Source organism: Palaemon carinicauda, chromosome 10 (assembly GCF_036898095.1).
Source record: "Palaemon carinicauda isolate YSFRI2023 chromosome 10, ASM3689809v2, whole genome shotgun sequence".
Classification (NCBI taxonomy): Eukaryota; Metazoa; Arthropoda; class Malacostraca; order Decapoda; family Palaemonidae; genus Palaemon; species Palaemon carinicauda.
Window position 1 is genome coordinate 154173629 of NC_090734.1, and position 19225 is coordinate 154192853.

Below are 19225 nucleotides of genomic sequence, written 5' to 3' on the forward strand. Positions count from 1 at the left end.
ACGAGATCGCAAGGGACCTCCTCACCTGGTCAAAAGATCTAAACATATCGCTACTTACGAGGTTCATCCAAGGCAACTTGAATGTCATGGCAGATTGTCTCAGTCGGAAGGGACAAATTCTTACAACAGAATGGACCCTCCACAAGGATGTATGCAAGAGTCTTTGGGCCACCTGGGGCCAGCCGACCATAGATCTCTTCGCAACCTCGATGACCAAGAGGCTCCCAATTTATTGCTCACCAATCCCGGACCCAGCAGCAGTTCATATAGATGCCTTTCTCCTAGATTGGTCTCATCTAGATCTATATGCATTCCCTCCGTTCAAGATTGTCAACAAGGTACTGCAGAAGTTCGCCTCTCACGAAGGGACAAGGTTGACGCTAGTTGCTCCCCTCTGGCCCGCGAGAGAATGGTTCACCGAGGTACTTCGATGGCTAGTAGACGTTCCCAGAACACTTCCCCTAAGGGTGGACCTTCTACGTCAGCCACACGTAAAGAAGGTACACCAAGGCCTCCACGCGCTCTTCGTCTGACTGCCTTCAGACTATCGAAAGACTCTCGAGAGCTAGAGGCTTTTCGAAGGAGGCAGCCAGAGCGATTGCTAGAGCAAGGAGAACATCCACCCTTAGAGTCTACCAATCGAAGTGGGAAGTCTTCCGCAACTGGTGCAAGTCAGTATCAGTATCCTCGACCAGTACCTCTGTAACTCAAATAGCTGACTTCCTCTTATATCTGAGGAAAGAACGATCTCTTTCAGCTCCCACTATCAAGGGTTACAGGAGCATGCTGGCATCAGTCTTCCGTCACAGAGGCTTAGATCTTTCCAACAATAAAGATCTACAGGACCTCCTTAAGTCTTTTGAGACCACGAAGGAGCGTCGTTTGGTTACACCTGGTTGGAATTTAGACGTGGTACTAAGATTCCTCATGTCAGAATTTAGACGTGGTACTAAGATTCCTCATGTCAGACATGTTCGAGCCGCTACAATCAGCCTCCCTGAAAGATCTCACCTTAAAGACTCTTTTCCTGGTTTGTCTAGCTACAGCTAAAAGAGTCAGTGAGATTCATGCCTTCAGCAAGAACATCGGTTTCTCATCTGAAACGGCTACATGTTCTTTACAACTTGGTTTTCTAGCCAAAAACGAGCTACCTTCTCGACCTTGGCCAAAATCGTTCGATATTCCAAGCTTATCGAATATGGTTGGAAATGAACTAGAAAGAGTCTTATGCCCTGTCAGAGCTCTTAAGTTCTATTTAAAACTAACTAAACCTTTAAGAGGCCCGTCTGAAGCTTTATGGTGTTCAGTTAAGAAACCATCTTTGCCTATGTCAAAGAATGCCTTATCCTATTTTATCAGACTGTTAATACGAGAAGCTCATTCCCATCTGAATGAGGAAGACCAAGCTTTGCTGAGGGTAAGGACACATGAAGTTAGAGCTGTCGCAACTTCCGTGGCCTTTAAACAAAATAGATCTCTGCGAAGTATAATGGACGCAACCTATTGGAGAAGCAAGTCAGTGTTCGCGTCTTTTTATCTTAAGGATGTCCAGTCTCTTTACGAGGACTGCTACACTCTGGGACCATTCGTAGCAGCGAGTGCAGTAGTGGGTGAGGGCTCAACCACTACAATTCCCTAATTCCATAACCTTTTTAATCTTTCTCTTGAAATGTTTTTATTGTTGTTTTTTTTGGGTTGTCCGGAAGGCTAAGAAGCCTTTCGCATCCTGGTTGATTTGGCGGGTGGTCAAAGTCATTTCTTGAGAAGCGCCTAGATTAGGGGTTTTGATGAGGTCCTGTTGTATGGGTTGCAACCCTTGATACTTCAGATCCTAGGGGTCGCTCAGCATCCTGAGAGGATCGCGAGGCTCCGTAAGGAAGACGTACTTAAAAAGGCAGAGTAATTGTTCAAGTCGACTTCCTTACCAGGTACCTATTTATTTTGTTTTTGTTATTTTGATAACTTCTAAAATGAAATAAAAATTCTTAGCTCATAATAATGTAAACATATAATGCTGGTCTCTACCCACCCCCCTGGGTGTGAATCAGCTATTATAATCACCGGCTAAGTTAAATATTGAAAAATGTTATTTTTATAATAAAATAAATTTTTGAATATACTTACCCGGTGATTATAAATTAAAGGACCCTCCCTTCCTCCCCAATAGAGACGCAGTGGACCGAGGAGAAAATTGAGTTCTTTGTTTACATTGAGTACTGGGTACTTGGACGACAGATGGCGCTGTTGGGCACACCCGCAACGTGTATAGCGATCGCTGGCGAATTTTTTCCGTAGAGTTTTCTGTCGAGCAACAGAGTTGCAGCTATTATAATCACCGGGTAAGTATATTCAAAAATTTATTTTATTATAAAAATAACATTTTTTGCAAAATGAAAAGAGCAGCTTTGGTTTGTATTTGGGTTTTATTATTATAATCATTATCATGTCACCATGTATGATCTGGAAATATTGCATGCGGCCACATGCGACTATGATTGCAGTTCTGGTTTTCCCATGGTTGTGGTCAAATCCCTTATGACCAGGCTCAGAACTGAGCTATGATATTTTTACTTTTAGATCATTCCTCAATCATGTGCAACCATGGGAGAACCCTTCCCTTGGTCAACCTTCAACATTTGCAACTTGCAGTGACTAAGTCCTGCTCTGAGATCTCAGCTCAGTCTTACTGGAGCATTTCTTGAAGTAGTCCTAAAAGCTACCACTCTAGTTGGAAAAACAGAGCACTATAAGACCAAGGGCACTAACAGGGAAAATAGCCCAGTAAGGAAAATAAATAGGGGAAATGAATAAACTACATATGGGAAGTAATGAATAAAATATAAAATATTAAAATATTTAAGATCAGTTACAACATCTTGACAAGAAAATCTATACTTTCTTCCTCAAAATTTTCTACTTACTTACTCCTGTGGTATTTAGGCCACATTATGACCCATGACCGCTTGTGATAGGATTATTCACTCTTCTCTATCCTGTGCCTGATGGAACCATTCATTTGGGTTTCCCCCAGAGATTCTTACATCCTCCAAGCATCTTCTCCAATCTTTTCTTGGCTGTCCTACAGGTCTTCTTCCAGCAAATTCAGCCAAGAATATCCTCTTTAGAGCTCTATCCTCATCTATACGAGCAATATGTCCTGCCCATTGGAGTCTTCTTGATCTAATTACATCACATATATTTTGTTGGTTTGTACTATTTCTTATTTCTCTATTATGTCGTCTTCTCCATCCATTTATTTCTTGGTCATACATGGGCCCCTCTATTCTTCTCAGAATCCCATCCTCCAAAATTTCAAATTTTTTCTCTAATGTCTCACATCCATATATCAAAACTGGTCTGATAACTGTGTTATCTATTCTCAATTTGGTTTTACGGGGCATTGATCGTCGTTTAAAAAGGTCTGTAAGGCTGAAATAATATCTGTTGGCTGCTCCAATCCTTGCTGTAACCTCTTCAGCCATTCCAGCGTTCTGCGACATAATAGTACCCAGATATTTAAAGGACTTTTAACTGTCTCAATTATGATGCCTACAAGATCTTCATTTCCCTATAATTGTGGTGTTCTTGCTACTTCCATGTTGTTAGCTTCTCCACCTCCCTGAGGTTGATCCGTATGATATCTATGTCATCAGCATAGCCTAAGCAGTTGACCCTTACGTTATTAAAAGTGACCCCTTCTTGTCTGGCAGTTATGCTTCTTACTACCTTTTCCATTACCAGGTTGAAGAGGAGGGGGATAGGATGCATTCTTGTTTTAGGTCACTTTTCACCTGAAAAGTGGTAGCATATCTTGAGTTGCATCTAACTGAGCTTAGGTTATTTTTATAACAGGCTCTCATTACCCTTATGAGTTTTGAAGGTATTCCGAATTCTCGCATTATATTCCACATTGATGGTCGGTGTATGCTGTCATATGCCTGTTTGAAGTCTATGAATAAGTGGGTTGTTGTTTATTATATTCCCAGTATTTTTCTATGACTTGTCTGAGGGAGAATATTTGGTCAATGGTAGACCGTCCAGCTCGGAAACCGCACTGATATTCTCCGATTATACTTTCTGCATAGGTGGTAAGTCTGTGGTATATAATTATTGTAAATATCTTTTATGCTGTAGGTAGTAAACAAATACCTCGATAATTACTGCAGATTAATCTGTCTCCCTTCATATGTATCGGGATAAAGATTCCTTCCTCCCACTGATCTGGAGTAATTTCTTCATTCCAGATTGTCACCATTAGATCATGAAGTTTTTCTTGAATCACTTCACCCCCATATTTCCAAAGCTCTGGTGGGATGTTATTATTACCTGGGCTTTTATTATTTTCCACTTTTAATTGCTTTATTGGCTTCCAATCTAATGGGCGGCTCCAATTCTAATTCAGGACCATAATAGGTCTCCTCATTAATGGGATCTACTGGGTCAGGTCTGTTTAGTAGTTCCTTAAAATACTGCTCCCATCTCTTCATCACATCCTCGTCTCTTGTGAGTATTTCTCCATCTTTATCTTTAATCATTTGGGTTCTAGTTTGGTAACCCCCTTTTAGTTTGCGGACTCCTTGGTAATGTTGTCTAATTCTGCCTCATTTTCTGTTTTCATCAATTATGTCAAGTTCATCATTCAGTTTTTGTCGCGTTTTCCTTCTTTAAACCCTATTCACATTTCTGTTTTCCTGTTGGGATTCCTCTCTCCAGCCTTTGTCTCTTGGCTCTAACTTGTTTCCTCCTCTCCACCACCTCTCTGCATTCATTACATACCAGTGGGAATTTCTTCTTCCTTGTATGTAGCCAATTTCATCCTCTGCTGCCTCCTTGACTGTTTCTTCTATTGCTTGCCATTTTGTATTTACATTTTCAGCATCTGCATCATCGTCTAACATCTCTGGCATTTAAAATCGGTTAGTGAGCTTTATTTGAAAATTTTCCTTTACTGCCACTTCTTTCAGCTTTTCTACATCATACCTATTTCTTTTTTCTACTTGTTCTGATTTTCTTGTGCACAGTTTTGCATTAACTTTTGCCCTTACTAAATAATGATCAGTGTTACAGTCTGCTCCTCGTAGATTTCTGACGTCTTGTAGTGACCTGCGGTGTTTTCTGCTGAAAAGAACATGGTCAATTTGGTTGAAGGTTCTACTGTCAGGGGATTTCCATGTATGCTTGTGGATATCTTTGTGGGGGGAGAGAATTCTACCAAATTATCAGGTTGTTGGTGATCGCAAAGGAAACCAGTCGTGTTCCATTGTCATTTGAATGTTCATGTAGGCTTTCTCTTTCTATGGCAGGTGCATATGTGCCTGTCTCTGCCAACCTTTGCATTGAAGTCTCCAGTAAGCACTACCATATCATGTTTTGGGATGTCATCAAGGACTTCTTGTAATTTTTTGTAGAACAGATCTTTATCTCACTGTCTTCTGTAGGGGCATAGCTTCCAATAACTGTCACTCTAAACCACTTACAATTAATTTTAATTGTCGCCAGTCTTTCATTTATGGGATGAAAACTAATAAGAAACTTTCTGACTTTTTCTGGTAAAAAGAAACCAATCTTGTTGTCCGCTGTGCAGTATACATTGTTCATTGATTGCGCATTCTCCATATTCAGTCCACCTTACCTCCTGTAATACTGCAATATCCAAATCATATTTACTCAATTCTTCTATCAGACTATTAGCATATCCTCCTCTGTATAAACTTAACATTCCATGTACCAATCTTTAGGGGTCTTCCATTTGAGGGGTCCACTTTCTTGCGAGGAATCGTCAACGTTATATCCGTCCGGTTCAATCCTATCGTGAGTTTCCATAACAATAAAGGTTTTCCAAGGTGGGGGTGTTAGCCCCATGCTCAACCCTTCCCATTTACCCGGGCTTGGGAATATTCCCTGTGTTGAAGTAGCCATTATTTCTTTGTAACATTTGAAAGTGATTTTACTTTTTCCTTTTGTATTGCTCTGCTGTAAAATTTAAATGGCACAGTATTGGATTTATCATTATTTTTCTGGTTTGGTTTTCTCTCGTGTTTTGGTTTTACTTTTCTGTCCTTAATATGATTAATTATGCTGATTGATTGATATGAAATTTGGAGATTGAGAACTTATTATATTTCTAACCTTAATCTTAAGTTCTTCTTCTTCCGTGTTTTTCATTCTGGTCATCAAGTAAAATCTATTTCGAGGTTTTTTTTTTTCTTACGTTAGAAAGGCAGATTTCTTAATGGTTAGCTATTAAACATACCAAATCCCTAAAAGGGATGTTATCTTGTTCTAGCCTGTAGAGAGGTACTTACTGTTCAAGTTTGTCAGTTATTTTTTAAACTTCTTTCCCAAGAACCCAAAGAAGGTGGTGTTTACTTCCCAGCTTTTACTAATTTTTTCTTCATTTCAAAAGTTTCTCATGAATGGCAGAAGCAAGGGACAGGACAAATGCCCTAGAGACTGACAGTGTTTCCATATGATCAGTGCTGAAGCCCCCTTTCCATCAATCTAGGACCAGGGAAACTCAGGCAGTGACTGTTGATGCCCAAGTAGGTAGACCTATAGAGCTCCCCCAAACCTTCAATCCTTAGCTCACCAGTATCGTGAGGTTGCAAGCACTACAAGACACTATTGAGCTTCAGCAGGTCTCTAACAACTTCTGTATAATACATTACCAGGCTTGGATGTTACCAATAGGCTTGTATCTATCCTCATTTGGAATAGTTGTTCTAATTGATTTTTGCTGCTCATATTTTGTTTGCTTTAAAGAGCTACTTATCTGTAACTGGCTCCAAACCTATGACGAGTCAGTTGATCTTTTGGAGCATACAGTAGTTGCTCATGGGTATCAAATGGCCTCCCAGGCACCACTGATGAAGTTCATATTCATGAATTCAATTATGGCATGGTTTCTATACCGACTAAAGTTTTGAATTTTGTTCATTACATTCCTCCTTTATCAGGTACGACAGATGTGAATTACTGTGCTTATCATCCAATGTTTATATAATACTGTACAGTATTTTCATATGTGTTAGTAAACCAGTGACATAATAATTAGTATTCTTAAACATGGCTTTCCATTTACAGGTTAGCGAGTTTCCTCTGTAACCCATTATCATGTAGGCTACTGTACGTGCACTGTCCGGATCCCAGTCTGGTCTAGGCCTTCCAATACAAACTGTACTTTTCAAGAAACAAAACATCAGCTAATAGTGAGCTAATGATTTGAAGTTTGCTTTATTTGTTTCAGCCAGTGATACGTAAGAAAATTTTTCATTCTATGCATTTTGAGGCAGTGAAAAGAAATTTTTGACTGTGAGGGGATAAGGGAGATTTTCCAGTGAGGGGAAGTAGGTCCAGAAATTGCTTAGTTCCTCGCAAATCGTGTCAAATTAAGGGCGAGTAGGATCAGAAGAATTGACCTTGGGGTTAGGACAGGGAAATAGGCCTTGAAGGAGCTGGAGATCGCCAGCAAATTGTAATATGTTCAAAAGTACTTGACACCAAAGCCCTTGTTCACACGGTAGTACATTGACCTAGCAGTAGAATAATCAATGCTTACGATTACTTGATGGTTCACCTATGTAATTCATAAAATGTTAGGGTTTGGATTGAAAAATGCCATTATTTTAAATTTTTATTTCCTATAATAAATTAAAAAATAAATAATGGTGACTGGAGCTGGCTGACAAGAGACAGGGTGTGAGATTGATAAGATAAACATAGCAAACATTCATACAACCAGTTATTCTGCAAAAGCTCAACAGTTTTTCAGCATCCTTAATGGTCAAAGTCAGCATTTGAAAGCTGGAAATAGAAGATCTCGACTTCGTATAATTTATAATATAAACGTTAGAATCCTGTCTGGTCTTCAGCTGCTGATTCTCATCTTAATTTGTTGGACAGAAACTTACGGTCTATTAAATTTCTTATTCCTGATCTTGATATTAATCTCTGGCACCGTCGTTCAATTAGTTCATTATGTATGTTGCATAAGATTTTTCACAACTCTGACCATCCTTTACATTCAGATCTCCCTGGACAATTCTATCCTGTTCGTAATACTAGGCAGGCAGTTAATTCTAATAGCCAGGCCTTCTCCATCACGAGGCTCAATACTACGCAGTACTCTAGAAGTTTTATTCCATCTGTGACCAAGTTGTGGAATGATCTTCCTAATCGGGTGGTTGAATCAGTAGAACTTCAAAAGTTCAAAGTTGGAGCAAATGCTTTTTTGTTGACCAGGCAGACATAGTCTTTTTATAGTTTATTTATGACATATTTGTTTTTGATGTTGTTGATAGTTTATTATATGACATGTCTGTTTTGACGTTGTTTCTTATTTTAGAATGATTTATTGTTAATTTGTTCTCTTCATTTATTTATTTCCTTATTTCCTTTCCTCACTGGGCTATTTTTCCCTGTTGGAGCCCCTGGGCTTATAGCATCTTGCTTTTCCAACTAGGGTTGTAGCTTGGATAGTAATAATAATTATAATAATAATAACAGATGCTTATCTGAAAGAGCGAGCTACTAATATTTCAGGACAGCAGGATTAGCTAATCGGATTGTTTGAAATATAATTTAAATGCTTATTACAAATCGGGTGATAAGTAAATTAATCTACTCTTTAATGTGTAAGTTCAGGAAAATTTACAAGGGAGTTGATGTGGCACTGAATAAATCTTCTAAGATTTGTCTTCCACTCAAACAATATAAAGCCAGACAATCAAAAGAATGGAGAAAAGTACTACTGTAAACAAAACAAAATTTTAAGACTAGAAATATGGATTTTCAAGATACAGATAAGGCACTACCTATGGGCGGCTATCTGGTTAAAGATTACAAAATAAGGCACTTCAGTATTTATATTTGAAGAATGAGAAGTCACAGAATATGGGAAGCAGTCAAGGAAATCAGTTTTAGAATGTCATCTCAGCCATCACACACCCTAAACAACCTTTAACCCTTGAATGGGTGGGTGTTATTTTACCATTAATGAAAGAATATACTAATTTAAGACTGAATTGTATTAAAGTAATATTAATATAGTTTTCCCCCTTCACCCTCTCCTTAATGACCAACTCGGTTGTCCTCTTGTTTCGTTTGGTCAAAACATTTTTAACCTAAAAAAAAATATATATATAAGGCCATCATTTACATCTGAAGTTCATATATTATGTAAAGCACACATGTATCACGACTGTATACAGTGTCAATGCCTGTATCTATTATTTATAGACAGGAAAACCCGAACCTTTCATAATTACCCAAGAGGCTCATATAAAACTATGAAAAATTACGTGTCGATAAGCACACCGTTGCTACTGACTTAGATACGCAAGCAACTCGGGGAGGGAAAGCTGCTATAATCTTACGCTCCCCATATCTTGGCTACTTGCACGGCCTCCAGTACACTGCATTCCAGCTAACAGGGAAACAGCAGGATTGACAATACTAGCGTTGTTCAGGCTACGGCTATTACCACGCCAAAAATTGTATAGCCAGAGCAGCGGTGCAAAACCATACGTAAGTTCACGTACTGTACCTAATCCTAGGCAGATGAAATCTGCCATACAAGGGGACTTTGTATAACCATATATCTGTGCCATTGGGATCGACATGAAAGCTTATCCGACAAAGTTTGAGCTTTGTATTAATGCTGCAGACCCAAAGGTTTTCCCGAAAGAGCGAACCTTAATCTTAATCTTTGCTAGGAGAAGAGCATGTCATGGCGACCCAAAGCTTACGCGTAATACTAACCTTAAAATTAGACATTGGTGAATGACCTTGCTGTGAGATGATCACGTAATAATAATGATGACTGAAGGTAAAAGAATATTTATGAAAATTGTAGCAACAACTGATTTGTAGAAAAGATGATTTAGTACAGTACGTGTAAAGGCCGATTCACACGACCCGTTTTCTTTCCGACGAGGCGTTCCGTATCCGTTTACCGGCGCGCGGTTTTCATTGTTTACTTAGACTGTCACGTTAGGACCGAGTAAATTACGATAATTTTGACACTATAAGATGTTTGTTGATAAAATAAGTTATGAAACTTCATAATGCTTTATGCAATATGCCAAGAATATTAAAATTACGATAAATTACCTGTTTTATTTAATGCCTCTCCAGTCATTTTCCATATCTTTTATTTATGTAAATTATTTCTATACATCTTGTTTGCCATGTCAAACATCTCATATCCTTGAAAAAGTTCAATTAACCTCTAATACATGGTGTCAACAACAAACTAACTAATTTCTATGACTGTACTATGAGGAAAAGTCGGGGTTGTAGGCCACGAAACGATCGGGTACAATACAGGTCCTCGTTCACACAAAACATCATCCACCCGCTGGTTGGGACGGGTGGCTAACGTCCGTCAAACCAGTCGGGGTTTCTTGGGAAGAAAGCCGAGCCGCCTCGGAAGGGCGACGTCCGAGGGCCGCCGTCTGCCTGACGGGTCGTGTGAACAGTTGCATTTGAATACACGTAAGAAACCTAGACGCCGCTTAACCGACGGCGAGCCTGTCGGAAAGAAAACGGGTCGTGTGAATCGGCCTTAAATACTGGTGCTGTAAGTACTCACTCTTACAGATAATATAAAAATTATAGTAAAAATGATATTAGCATGATTAGATATCATGATCATCTCACATACAATAACAGTAAATAGTAACAATAAATACATTATTTCATTTCATATATTTTTCATTTGAAACTTACAAACTAAATATCTAATATGAGCTTTAATGACTGCAGTATTTCTTTTTGTAGAACATCGTACAAGTAAGAAACGTGACGTTATACATATCCATAGAAATTTTTCTGCTGATATATTCTATTGAATAGTATATGCTGATTTTGCAGCTCCCACCTACTGAATACTGTATTCAGCATAGAGTCCTCTTCATCCATAATGTGTTGATTTATTAGAACTAACTGTACAAAATACATGGGCGGTAGTTAGCGATCTAATGTAGCTGCAATAAGTAACCAACGTATCTTTACAAAGCTAAAATAAGATCATAAGATCATGTACAGTCTTTTGGCCTCTGCTTCAACTACGTGTCTGTTTCTAACAGTATTCTTAAACACATACGTAGTGTACGTGGTAATAACTTTCCCTCGGCAATTGTGTACTTATATGTATGAATATTCAAATTACAATGTACCCTTGCACAAACTGGCAATGTTAATTCAACAACTGTAACGCATCTCGGAGCTCTCTGTAGTTTCAAGTTACAACGTCCCACACGCAACACATTTGGCTTTTGTATCGGAATACATTACTCTAAGAGGTTTTAATCAAACCATTTAATAATTATAACTTATAAAACCACTTGCACTTTCGAGTATAACTGCCATAACGAATAAAAGATTCAACCGATTTAACCTCGAACACATCCGAAAAGTGGCTGCCACTAATATAGCTGGAACAATGAATTAGAAGTATTTAAGGGAAATGAAATTTTCCACCCAACATTACATTTACACCACAGTCAAATTTAAGTACAGTATTCTTAATTCTCTGAATATCAATATGAATTTATATAAGCTTATATTTGATAAAATCGGTAAAGTACCTCTCTTAGATTTAAAATTAAGTTACATCATATATTCAACCAATGGCCTAGTTATCTTGACTAATGTTAACGGAAACACTAGTGTTTATCCTCTGCTTTACTAAATTTGGTATTATGCCCTAGATATTTGATACATAAATCATGTACAGAAGCTTAAGCAAAGTAGATTTTTTTTTTTATGAATAACACTAAATTGAAACAATTACAATGATTTTCAAACTGTTCAGGATTTTTATCTTATATATATATACTGTAGTACTGCGCTTTTGTTTAATATTAAATTTCTCAAATCTATCGCTTTACAAAAGATAGAATTTATACTATCTATACCTGCAGCACGACATGAAGACGACAGCCTCGGTTATTAAATCTTGTCCTCGTCAACACGAGAAAAAAATGATTTAAAGTACTGAAGTACGAGTGCTCGTTGAATTAACTGTACAAGCGATACACGCTTTTATAAAGCTGAAAAAGAATAAATATAAAAAAATAAAAGCTCCTTGCGCAGATAAATCCTCTGACTTCGAAGATATAAAAAGTATAAAATAGCTACGTACATATTTCCCGCAAAGCCATAAGGTGGTCTCACAAGACTGAATCTCACGCGGGGCAGGTCACGTAGTTACCGTATTAAAAAATCTTATTCAACTCAAATATATATATATATTAAATAGCATTAAATTCCTGTAAAGATAATACAAGGCACTATTAATAGGTCAGCCCTAAACCTTTTTACTGACGATGTAATATATTACATCGCAGTTTAAGTACTGTATGGAAAAAGCTACCCGACAAAAAAAATTGACTTTCTCCCACCAAAAAAGGAAACTGTCTAATGTAAATATCTTACTTAAGCAGAAAGCAAATGGCAAGACCCTTGAATGCTTTGACAGAGAGATGATAATATTGGTTAAAATAATTTCTGACTAGAGGAACCATCATTAAAAAAAACCCTTAGATAATTTTGGTCCTAGGTAAGTAATGCCTGCAATATAGAGCACTAAAGAGGAACAATATATAATCACTTATAAAATTATTTGGTTAATCTGACTATGCTTTACATATTAATTTGTATCTTACAATACACTTTCCCTTTATTGCTACGTTCAACTGAACTATGGTAATATTTTTCTTAAAATTTTCTATTTGTTTTTTTTTTTTTAATGAGCTTTGTTTACTCATGTATCCTTTCCTTGCATTTTCATCATTATGGACGTATTCTTAGCATTGCCAAATCTCAAGCTTTATATTTAAGAGTAGTTACAAATTATTATGTTTTTTCCCTTCAGTAAAGACTTTGCAAGATACACGAGACTGTCCTGTTACTAGAGAATAAAAATCATTGGGTCACCCTCGTCAATTAAAGTTTCATGGAAGATATCAGTAATTGACACCTTACAATAAAAAAAAAAAAAAAAAAAACATTACTGTACATCCAGTAGGTAGTTGGACTGAGCGATATATGGCACAAAATGACAATATACATGAGAGATTCTGACTAGATGTTACGATGAAACACGGCCTTCCCCTCGGCTTCGAAGGTCCAGCTCGTGTTTGGCGGGTTTTCTGATCCTCTGTTTGCATTTTAGATGTCGTACGACAAGCCGCGGAAACCCAACTTCTCTTGCTCGCCTCATACAGGCTTTTCACGTTAAGCCCAATTTATATATACCTTAACACATCTTATTGAATATGATACATAATATAATGATACGCTACGTAATAATATTACTTTTCCCTATGGTATTTCTATTCTACAATGTGCTGCTGTTTAAAGGATGGAAATTCTTCCTGGAGAATAAAATATGTTAAAATATAGGTTCCTCGAATAACTACTTCAGATGGAATTTCCATACATGAACAGGCAGAGACCTTAAAAACTATAACGTACAGAATAATGATATACAGTTCAGCGTCAATACAATAGCAAATCTGCTAGGTGAGTACAAATAATTAACTATAGATAACAAAATATTCCTAATATGAAAATGATAACGGAAAATGTTATTATAAACATCTTATCACTATATTTAAGAGAGAAATACTCTGTCAGACATGGAATCGAATATCGTGAAAATGAAGAGCAAGGCAGAGATCACCTTGACCTCCGCACGAGCAATATCATGCGATCGAGAGACAGCGTAAGAAATAAATATCTTATTTTCCCCCCCTCTCTTTCTTTCTATCTTTGAGATATATCTTTTATTATAAAACAAGAAAGTAGAGAACACATTTCGAGACCTGACACGAGATACCCTCAGAATATTTTAACTATCACGGGTGAGAAGGGATTATGACGAGCCCAAGGCGCGTCATCACAGAGAGAGAGAGAGAAAGAGAGAGCTGGTCTACACCAAGCCCTATGGTAGGTCACTAAATCATCCTCTTTTCATTTTCCAACAACAAAAACAAGTAAATTTATAAAAAGAAAAAAGTAAAGTCTTAAAATATTTAGAGTACTGTAACTTTTAAATCTCTAAAAAGCGACACGAATTGCACTTTTAACTATCTTGTACAATGGTACTGTAACTATAAATACCTTTTTTATAAAATAATGTGTTTTCAGTGGCGAGATCTCTCAACAGTGATCCCAAATCAAGTCATGAACACTAAATTACAAATTGGCAAGCATCATCATCATCATCATCATCATGAGTTTTGCAGATTATTGCTTTAGACAACAATCAAGTCATCTCCTCTCTGGCTGAGGGCCAGGGGTCCAATACTAAAAAAGACGCAAGTAGCTTGTCGAAGTGTTCACAACCGAAAAAGGGTGGCAACAGCCAGGCTAGTGCCTGACATGCCTAAAGTAAAATCCATGTTGGGCAGCGAGCCTCGGGAGGTTCAAAACGGATAACCCAGCCACCCTTCATCTGTCAAGTTCTCCACAGGCAGACTGACCGAGATTCCACCCGAATCTACGAGGCACTGACGATGGGAGATGAGCAACGGGAATGGCATCCACGCTGTTCATGAAATTAGTAGAGCTTCATCATGGCTGCCTACCCGTTGTTACGCTCGGGACATTATTGCATCCGGGCCTCCTGAAGCTGGGGCTGTGCTGCAGCTGTTTGGTAAGGTGACAGAGGTATTGTGGCAGCAGCTGTTGCTGCTTGGGGCAGAGACCAGGTATAACCTGGAACAGCAGCTGCATACTGAGACATTGCATTGGCTGGAAGAGAAGATAAGGATGATAATATATGACAGGTGTATATAGTCATCATATAATCAAAATATTGCAATACTTTTTTTGTCATTAATATATACTGTAGTTATACAGTGAACATTAAATGAAGTACACTATGCATACTAAAGTACAATAAATTTTATTCTAAATAAATAATGAATTTAAACCTTTGGTTCTTTTGTTATGTCAGCTTCTCCCCCAAATTGTGTGAAGTCCCTTGGTAAATAGATAAAAATTGATAATCCAAAATTGGTTTTTCATGCAGTCTACAACTGGGTACTTCCTGGTGAGGGGGACGGGCATTTCATCAAGTAAATTATGGATAAAATCAAAATAACGAGTACTGTAACAGATTCAAAGTTTAAAATGGGAGTACCAGAGAAATTGATAAGGTTAGTGAGACCGATGTATAAAGGGGTAAGAACAACTGTAAAGACAAAATATGGGGAGACAGGGGGGGATTCCCTGAGGAAATTAGCCTCTATATGGAATCGGCTCTGAGTCTATAATCTGAATTAAGGAACAAACAAGTATGGAAACTGGTGTTGGCAGAAGAACGGCATTAAAGCTTTTACGATGGAAAAGATCGCCTAGAAAGTTAACAATTAAGGTGAACACTGGCAAGGCATTGCTAATAAATGTATTTTGAGCGAAGCGAAAAAAATATTTTTGGGCAAGATAGCCATGTCATCTTGATGGAAGTCCTATAAGTAGCTTTATACCCTAGGAAGCTACTTATAGGAACCTTCCATCAGGACGACATGGCCTGAGCCCAAAAATTAGTAGTAGAGAAGGACATGAAGTCATTCAAGTGATAGATGGAACAGTGGTAAAATAGTGAGTTCAACTACTTGGGATCAATAGTAACAGAGGGAGGAAGGTAAGGAGGAACTTTAGACAAGAAAATGCCATTAAGGCTCAACATCAAGATTTTTTTTAAGATGTTATTCGAGGCAGAAACTTGGGCACTACGGAGGAAGGAGTTTTGGAGAAAACCGACATGAGGACAAGATAGATTTATGCTGAAATATCACTTGGGGGGGGGATATATCCCCAGATATTATTATTATTATTATTACTAGGCCTGGCTAAACTACAACCCTAGTTGGAAAAGCAAGATGCTATAAGCACAAGGGTTCAACAGGGAAAAATAGCCCAGTGAGGAAAGGAGATAAGGAAATAAATAAACATATGTAATGAACAATTACAATTATTTTTAAAAAAAATAATACAAAAACATTTTATATATAAACCATTAAAAAGACTGATGTCAGCCTGTTCAACATAACATATATTACTACAGAAGATATAGGAGAATCAAGCTAGAAGAAGAATGTGTGGTATATGTAATGTTAAGAAGGGAAGCTTGTCTAAGATGCTATGTGACCATGTAATGAGAAGAGAGTAGGTGGAACCAGTCGAGAGAGCTAAGAACTAAGTGGCGTTTGGCATCAGCTGATCAGATAGGAGGAGGTAGTGAGAAGGAATGAGGGTGGTTCGAACCTGGGGGAAGAATATGCATGGAATGAAAAAAAATTGATTCGAGTAGCTGACGCTACTGCATAGTAGGATTAATAAGGTCCAAAGAAGAAAATAAGTGACATATCGGCCAAGATAAGAGTTTGATTAAGGAACTTCAGTTCTTTCAGTAGGTGTTACAATGCCTTGGGGTACCTCGTTTTCTACGTTTCATTCAGACTGATGCTTTTTTCCAATATGTCTCTACATCTATTTGTGCAGCTTTTTAAAATTTGACTCATTTTTGACTGATTTAAATTCTAAATTCATCTGTAGAGGAAGCGTATGTCCCAGGATGGTAGTTGTCAAGATTTGGTGCCAAGGTACAGCTAAATATATATTAAAACTTATATTTTTTTTTTCAAGAAATCATATTTTAACTCCCATTCCATTCTTGTCCTATATTATGAGACTAAAAATGTTTTTTTTTTTTGTGGTCTAGTTTAAAATACTATAATCTATTTATATGCTGGGTGTTTAAAAGTCATAATAAAAAGTTAATAAGGACTCTCTATCTCTCTAAGGAAGTATTTCGAGAACGACCCAGTCTCTCTCTCTCTCTCTCTCTCTCTCTGTATATACAGTATATATATATATATATATATATATATATATATATATATATATATATATATATATATATATATATATATTCTCTCTCTCTCTCTGTATGTATATATATATATATATATATATATATATATATATATATATATATATATATATATATATATATATACAGTATATATATATATACAGTATATATATATATATATATATATATATATATATATATATACAGTATATATATATATATATATACAGTATATATATATATATATATATATATATATATATATATATATATATATATATACTGTATATATATATATATATATATATATATATATATATATATATATATATATATATATTCTCTCTCTCTCTAACTCAACATCACACTCAAGCAAGGAAGACAGAGGTGGTTCTTTACTTTACCAAGAAAGGGGTGGGGGGAGGGGTAGGGGTATTACCATAACACCTGGGGATCCCTACCTGCAGAAACTGCAGCAGCGTAGGGCTCCATGCCTGTTGCAGCGGCAGCCGCAGTCTGGTAAGTACCCGGATAGGCAGCTGCCGCGCTGGTATAATCAAAGTACGCTTGCTGACTCGCAGCTGTCAAGGCAGCGGCCGTGTTCAGATGAGAGTGAGCAATGGGCACCAGTCCAGCTGCGGTTGGAATGTATCCGGAAGGATGGTGGTACAAGTAGTTGCTGGCTGGGTGGATCCTGTAAGGAGGAGGAGAAAAGTTAACCCGTTAGTTCACAGGGACAGAAAACGTTTTGGGATGACAATTACATTACAAAGAAATACAGAACTTATTTCAAAATGAGAAACAAAAATAACAGCTACAAAAAAGAAAAGAAAAAAAAACGTTTGGATCCTGTGTGAAGGAGGAGAAAAATGAATTGTTGGTTTACAGCTACAGAAAACGTTTTGGGATGACAATTACATTACAAAAAAATACAGAAATTATTTTAAAAATAAAAAAAAGAACAGCTACATAAAAACAAACGTTTGGAAATACAGAACTTATTTCAAAATAAGAAACAGAATTAACAGCTACAAAAAGCTAACGTTTGGGAATACAGAACTTATTTCAAAATAAAAAAGAACAGCTACAGAAAACATAACGTTTGGAGACATTTTAAAAACAAAAGATTAACAAATACAAAAAAATAAATAAAAGGAAATAACAGCAACAGAAGAAAACGTAACGTTTGGGAAAATAATTAAAAATAAATACAGAAAATGTTTCAAAATAAAAAAATAACAGCTACAAAAAGTTTTACGTTTGGGAAGACAATAACATTACAAAGAAATACATACATACATACATATACCCAGGCACTTCCCCCCAATTTTGGGGGGGTAGCCGACACCAACAATGAAACAAAACAAAAAAGGGGACCTCTACTCTCTACGTTCCTTCAGCCTAACCAGGGACTCAACCGAGTTCAGCTGGTACTCCTAGGGTGCCACAGCCCAACCTCCCACATTTCCACCACAGATGAAGCTTCATAATGCTGAGTCCCCCTACTGCTGTTACCTCTGCGGTCATCTAAGGCACCGGAGGAAGCAGCAGGGCCTACTGGAACTGCGTCACAATCGCTCTCCATTCATTCCTATTTCTAGCACGCTCTCTTGCCTCTCTCACATCTATCCTCCTATCACCCAGAGCTTTCTTCACACCATCCATCCACCCAAACCTTGGCCTTCCTCTTGTACTTCTCCCATCAACTCTTGCATTAATCACCTTCTTTAGCAGACAACCATTTTCCATTCTCTCAACATGGCCAAACCACCTCAACACATTCATATCCACTCTAGCCGCTAACTCATTTCTTACACCCGTTCTCTCCCTCACCACTTCGTTCCTAACCCTATCTACTCGAGATACACCAGCCATACTCCTTAGACACTTCATCTCAAACACATTCAATTTCTGTCTCTCCGTCACTTTCATTCCCCACAACTCCGATCCATACATCACAGTTGGTACAATCACTTTCTCATATAGAACTCTCTTTACATTCATGCCCAACCCTCTATTTTTTACTACTCCCTTAACTGCCCCCAACACTTTGCAACCTTCATTCACTCTCTGACGTACATCTGCTTCCACTCCACCATTTGCTGCAACAACAGACCCCAAGTACTTAAACTGATCCACCTCCTCAAGTAACTCTCCATTCAACATGACATTCAACCTTGCACCACCTTCCCTGCTCGTACATCTCATAACCTTACTCTTACCCACATTAACTCTCAACTTCCTTCTCTCACACACCCTTCCAAATTCTGTCACTAGTCGGTCAAGCTTCTCTTCTGTGTCTGCTACCAGTACAGTATCATCCGCAAAACAACTGAT

The 19225-nt window shown here is 37.5% G+C and overlaps 1 long non-coding RNA gene across 1 annotated transcript; it reads right to left on the reverse strand.

Moving 5' to 3' along the window:
- Positions 1 to 7620: 7620 nt before the first annotated feature.
- LOC137648880 (uncharacterized) lies at positions 7621 to 17753 on the reverse strand. Its single transcript, XR_011045741.1, has 2 exons — positions 17350 to 17753; positions 7621 to 14760 (listed from the first exon to the last, which is right to left on the reverse strand). It is a non-coding gene; the product is annotated as an uncharacterized lncRNA (long non-coding RNA).
- Positions 17754 to 19225: the final 1472 nt, after the last annotated feature.